Raw genomic sequence first — 6,000 nt, 5'->3', positions numbered from 1 at the left:
CCGCGCCGGGCCCTGGAGTCCTGTCACCTCGGGCCGCCTGCGTCTGGCTCTGGGGCCTGGGCCTCTCCCCTCCTCCCGCCCGCGGACCTTGCCGCCCCGCCTCCAGCCCGTGCGACGGCGGCCGCCATTGGCGCGGGCCCTCCCCAGAACGGCGCCCATTGGCCCGGTGCGAAGCCAGTCACCCAGCGCATTCCGCCGCCCGCAGGCTTGCGGGGAAACTTCCTTATTATTGTGACGCCGAAAACGGAGAAACCCCGGGTCCGGCGAGAGGGGCTGTGATAGTCGGAGTCCCAAGCTGCGGTTCGGCTGCTGCCGAGGTGCGCAGGGCGGGGGCCGGGGTTCCAGGGAGGAGGGTACGGCGGAGCTGCAGCCGCGCCGGGCCGCGTTCCGCCTGGCACTGCCGTCAGCGCGCGGCTCCCGGAGGGGCGGCTGCGGCTCCTCCCGTGGCTCCGGCGGCGGCGGCGGCTGTAGGCACCTCCGGCGACTACCTGGGGCTGGGGAGCGGGGAGGTTGGGGCGCGGCGCCCTTAGGACCCTGCGTGCGCTTCCCTGGCGTTCTCGTGGGCTCGCCCTCCGGTCAGAGAGCCCAGCGCCGGGAAAGGCGAGACAAGCCTTCAAAATGGGAGCGCCTCCCGCCCGCGCTCGGCCGCCCTCCCGCCCTGCCGCCCGGGAGGAATTGCAACGCAGAAAGTCAAAAGGAGGATAGTCCCTATGCTCGCCCCCTGCCCCTATTTAAATTCTGGGCTTTCAGGGACCTCCGTGCAGTGAGGGGCGCGGACGCTTTCAATTGAAATGGGAGCTGGCGAGGCCCTGGCATTTTGGGGAACCTCAGCGGCCGCGAGGAGTTTGCGCCGAGGACGCGGTGCACGGCGTCCGCGATGACAGCGCCGGCAGGGCGGCGGGGCCCGGCACCACCCACTTCGCGGAGGCCGGGCCGGCTCGCCTCTCCGGGGTCCGCCTCCTGGGCGGGGCCGGGGGCGAGGGTGTGTGCGGACACGTGTGTACGGGTGTGTGTGTGTGTGTGTGTGCGCCGACACGTCGGTGCGGACCGGCGCGGGGGTGTCAGGAGCTGGGACGGCCGGGGGCAGGTGAGACTTGAGTCATTTGTGAATGTGTGGAGTGGGCAAACCAGGGCAACCAGACCAAGAGGAGCATGTGTAACCTGAAACAGGTGAGCCTATAGAGACAGTGCCTAATGCGACTGTGCACGGAATATGTGTATGCAGCGTGAGCTCCAGGGAATAAGTATTTGAACTTTGCTGTTGGTCTGTCACTGTTTCTGGTTGCTTTCTGATTGCATTTTACATTAGCATTCAAATCAGCCCCATTAGGAAGTATCTTAAATTCAGAGAAAAAGCCTTCCAGGATTTTGCTTGCATTCATCATGCATAGAATGCTTTGGGAAAGACGATTCAAGAGCTCTCTTCCATTTTTGTGTGTCTTCTGGCTCTTTCCACAAATAAGAAGCTATTTCTAGAACCTTTTATTTGATGATTAGATAAGATCAAGTGAGCTGATTTTTCAACTCTAGACTTGAGAGAAATAAAAAAATAAAAAGAGTTTTAAATGCAGTGATAGGGTATCATGTTTTAGTCGGCAGATTATTGCGAAGCTCTCTCCTTTTGTACTTTCCTTTACCCTGGGGGAGGAGGGAGTAGCATTATAAATCAGAAAAGCAAAGTGCATGGATTGCATATCCTAAAGCAAAATAATTGAATTACATATTCTACATCATGGTCGTACCCCCTTCGAGGCTAGGAACTTTCTGTAAAAAGTATAATGCAGGGAACAAGGAGGACAGGTTAGAAACCTCTTTGGGAGATCTCCTTTGGCATGAACAACAAAATTAGCACATTAGCACTGGCATCCAGTTCTTGTTCAGTAAGTAGCTGGAGTTTACTTTTTGAAAAAGAAACAGGGATTTCAGAATGTTCCATGTTGTGTGGTTGAAGCCATTCGTTATAGCATTTCATTCTGAAGACCAAATTTAAATTTCTTAAGATTTGTATGACCAATTAAAAACTTTTTTATACTTAATGAGAGTAGTAGTACCCCTACTGGAGACACAAGATAGTTATGCTTCAGTTTTATAAATAAAAGTACTGTTCTCCAGATTGAATGGGATTTTCTGCATAGAGAGGTAGAAATAAAGTTATGACAATAATATCTTTTCTTTCGAGATGGGGGATCTCGCTCTGTTGCACAGGCTGGAGTGCACTGGTGCGATCTCGGCTCACTGCAACCTGCGCCTCCAAGGCTCAAGCGAATCCCCCACCTTAGCCTCCAAAGTAGCTGGGACCACAGGTGTGCACCACCATGCCCAGCTAATTTTTTGTAGTTTTTGGTTTCGCCAAAAGACGAAACAGGGTTTTGCCATGTTGCCAGGCTGATCTCCAACCCCTGGGCTCAGGCTGTCCACCCGCCTGGGCCTCCTAAAGTGCTTGACAAAAATGTCTTAAAATCATGGAGGACTTTTTCTTTTGAGATACTTTAGGTACCTCTCTGAGATGATCTCTTCTCATTTTGCATGATGGAGGATGTGGTAATGAAAAGGGAAAGACCGGGTGCAGTGACTGGCCGGGCGCAGTGGCTCACACCTGTAATCCCAGCACTTTGGGAGGCTTGGGACGGGTGGATCACTTGAGGTCAGGAGTTGGAGACCAGCCTGACCAACATGGTGAAACCCCGTCTCTACTAAAAATACAAAAATTAGCTGGGCGTGGTGGCAGGTGCCTGTAATTCCAGCTACTTGAGAGGCTGAGGCAGGAGAATCTCTTGAACCTGGGAGGCAGAGGTTGCAGTGAGCCGAGATCGGCCACTGCACTCCAGCCTGGGTGAAAGAGCCAGACTCTGTCTCAAAAAAAAAGAAAAGAAATGAAAGGAGACAGTCTTCATAACAGTTGTGGCAAAACAAGCTGCTATAATATGTGTCATCACATGGAAAAATAAATAAAATAGACAAAATTAAATTATTTTCCAAAAATTTCTCTAACAAAAATGGGAGATTTTAAAGTAATTCCATTTTTACTACTCCCTATCAAATGTCAGGAATTTTTATAAGGTGATATCTATATCTCTAGTTCACTTTTAGAGGTGACTGATGTCTTTATAACCGGTTAGAGGTTATCTTACTGGTATTTAACCAAACTCCTGTCTTGAGATACAATGCGTGGGGAATATTCAAGATTGAGTAATTTAAAGATATTCTTATTTTCAGAGGTTAACTCCTGTCTTTTTGTTTACAGTAACATGAAGACACTTAACAGAGTTCCATACTAATGTTATTTATTATTTCTTTAACTTGCAGAACTGCAAGGTGTGGAATATTTCTGGCGTCTAGTCCAATGCCAAGTGTGTGACCTATGGTGAGTTACTTAATTTTTCTGGACCTCAGTTTTTTCATCTTGTAAATGGAGTCCTTTACATACATTATCCTGTTTAATACTCTCATCAACTCAAGCTAGGGTAGCTACCTAGAGAGGGACCTAAACAAATCTCAGTGCCTTCCTGCTGCTGCGAGATAGTGAAGAGAACAAGGTGAGCCCAAGAAGTAGGAGACCTGGTTTCTGGTCTCTGCTTCAAGCACTTAATTCTTTTTTTTTTTTTTTTTTTTTTGAGTCGGAGTCTCGCTGTTCCTCACGCTGGAGTGCAGTGGCGCAATCTCAGCTCACTGCAGGCTCTGCCCCCCGGGGTTCACGCCATTCTCCTGCCTCAGCCTCCCGAGTAGCTGGGACTACAGGCGCCCGCCACCTCACCCGGCTAATTTTTTGTATTTTTAGTAAGACGGGGTTTCACTGTGTTAGCCAGGATGGTCTTGATCTCCTGACCTCGTGATCCGCCCGCCTCGGCCTCCCAAAGTGCTAGGATTACAGGCATGAGCCACTGCGCCCGGCCAAGCACTTAATTCTTAGAGGACCAAAGTTACTTGGCCTCTGAAGGCCTTAGCTGCCATTAAAATGAATTTAGGAATGTAAATCTCTTGCTTAGAGGTTAGATCAAATGGACTTATAATAAGGTGGTAAATTTGATAATATAACTCTGTCCCCTTTAGACATTTACTGCATTTAGAAATAGTACTTGTTGGTGGCAGGGACATGTGTTTCTGTGTAAGTGAACTGGTTTTATTATTACTCAGGGTGGGGAATCTTTAACATTATCTGGAAAATAAAAGTGGTTACAAGTTGAGATGGTGGAAATTCAGGTTTTCTAAGAATGGGGGTCAGTTCACTAGGCATTTATCAGGCCTCTACTGTGCTCTTGTACTCTGCTGAGAATGGAAGGCACAAAGATGAGTAAAACCTGGTTCCTTCATGGAGAAACTCCCAGTCTTCATGTGGACAGGGTGTTAGTGGAGGAGGTACGAGAACCAGCCATACTGCCTCAACAGCGCTTTGCATTTTTGTTTTGTTTTGTGAAGTATTTGTAAGCATAAAATAATGCATGTCATATATGTTAAACAACAATAAAAGGACAGAAGCAGAATATCAGCCATGCTATTGAAATGTCTCCCTTTGTGCTCTTTCCAGATTGTTCCCTCTATTCCTACTGCCTCCACAGTCATTACCCTGTATTTTGTGTTTGTGATTTGCTTTTCTTCATAGCTTTGTTACCACTGATGATTCTTAATCTCCAAATAATATATTTGTTATAGTTGTGTTTGAACTTTGTAAAAATACATCATACTCTGAATTCTTCTGTGACTCAACACTTTTTAAGATTTAGTTACAATGATGCTTATAGATGGAGTTTATTTTTTACTGCTGTGCAGTGTTCTATTTTATGCATGTGCCACACTGTATCTGTTTTCTTATTGATGGATATTTGTTTTTTGCTTTTTTCCTATTTCAAATAATGCTGGAATGAACATTCTTATACATATATCTTGGTGCATATGTTCATGAGTTTCTCACTGCATTAGACTGTAAGATAGCCACTAGTCATGTGGGGCTACTTACATTAAAATTTATTAAAATAAAATATTAACTATTTCAGCTCTTCGCTTGTATTAGTCACATTTCAAGTACTCAATAGCCACATATACCTACTGGCTACCATAGTGGACAGTGCAAATATATAGCATTTCCATTGTCGCAGAAAGTTCCAAGTTTCCAGATTTTACTCATATTTGTATCTCCATTTATTAGTATAGTACAGGAGCGCCATAGATGCTTAATAAGTTGGAAAATGCTGGTCATATGCCCAGCAGTGAAATTACTGTGTGGGGAGGTATCCACATCTTCATCGTCACTAGAGAATGCCAACTTGTTTTGCCAAGTGCTTATGCCAGTTTATATTCCCACCAGCTGTCTATGAGGGCCCTGGCTGTTGTATATCCTTGACTTAGTATTGTTAGACTTTTCAATTCTTGCCAGTTTGGTTGGTGTCTTTTGAAGGCAGTCCACAGCTTAAGCAGACTGCAGAGAAGTCATTCTTCCAGCTTCACAAAGCCTAGCACCAGGTAGTGAAGAAGGCACCACCTCTGAGGGGATGATCCGGGGAAGGGTAGGAATGTTTCCTGTGTTGGCTGAAGGGGTCAGAGGACCAAAGTCCAGCTAAAGTGGAGGGGAGAGAAAACAGCAAGGAGTGGGTTCACGTTGTTGAAAACTTCTCTTTGCCTTCTATGACATTTCTCTCTTTGGTAGGAACATTTTTGATAACAAGGCAAGTCATTAAAATGAATCTTCTTTGTTACCAGAGTTAATTCTGCATTTTAGTTTTGGCCCTACATTTATTTAAAGCCTGAATTTGGGGAGTATCTGCAAAGCACTGAAGGTTTTGGACATTGTCTTTTCCTGCTGTTGAAAGAGACCCTCTTCATATATACAACATTCAGGTAATTGCTTCTAAGCTTACTTGAAAGGAAGCTTATCCCTATTTTAAATGAGATTAGAAGTCCTGCCTGAGTGTTATTTTGGTCTCAGTGCCTTTCAAACAAAGGGATAAGAATGAGTTGTTAGGCTGCTGTGTGCATAGTCGCATAGTCTTATTATAAGACAAAGTT

At 46.4% G+C, this 6,000-nt stretch overlaps 1 protein-coding gene across 5 annotated transcripts in view; it reads left to right on the top strand.

The window, feature by feature from the left end:
• Positions 1-206: 206 nt before the first annotated feature.
• HERC3 (HECT and RLD domain containing E3 ubiquitin protein ligase 3) overlaps positions 207-6,000 on the top strand; it is a 143,218-nt gene continuing 137,424 nt past the window's right edge. For 4 of the 5 annotated variants that reach the window (XM_058432943.1, XM_032140652.2, XM_058432949.1 and 1 more), the window contains exons 1-2: positions 207-317; positions 3,307-3,364. The gene's annotated coding sequence lies outside the window, so the exon portion shown is untranslated. Of the gene's footprint in view, positions 318-3,306; positions 3,365-5,757; positions 5,833-6,000 lie in introns of those variants that run through there. The other variant, XM_058432948.1, reaches the window with a different exon arrangement.

Source organism: Hylobates moloch, unplaced genomic scaffold (assembly GCF_009828535.3).
Source record: "Hylobates moloch isolate HMO894 unplaced genomic scaffold, HMol_V3 SCAFFOLD_2, whole genome shotgun sequence".
NCBI lineage: Eukaryota > Metazoa > Chordata > Mammalia > Primates > Hylobatidae > Hylobates > Hylobates moloch.
Note: the sequence above shows the minus strand (reverse complement) of the source record. Positions and strands in the feature narration are given on the sequence as shown.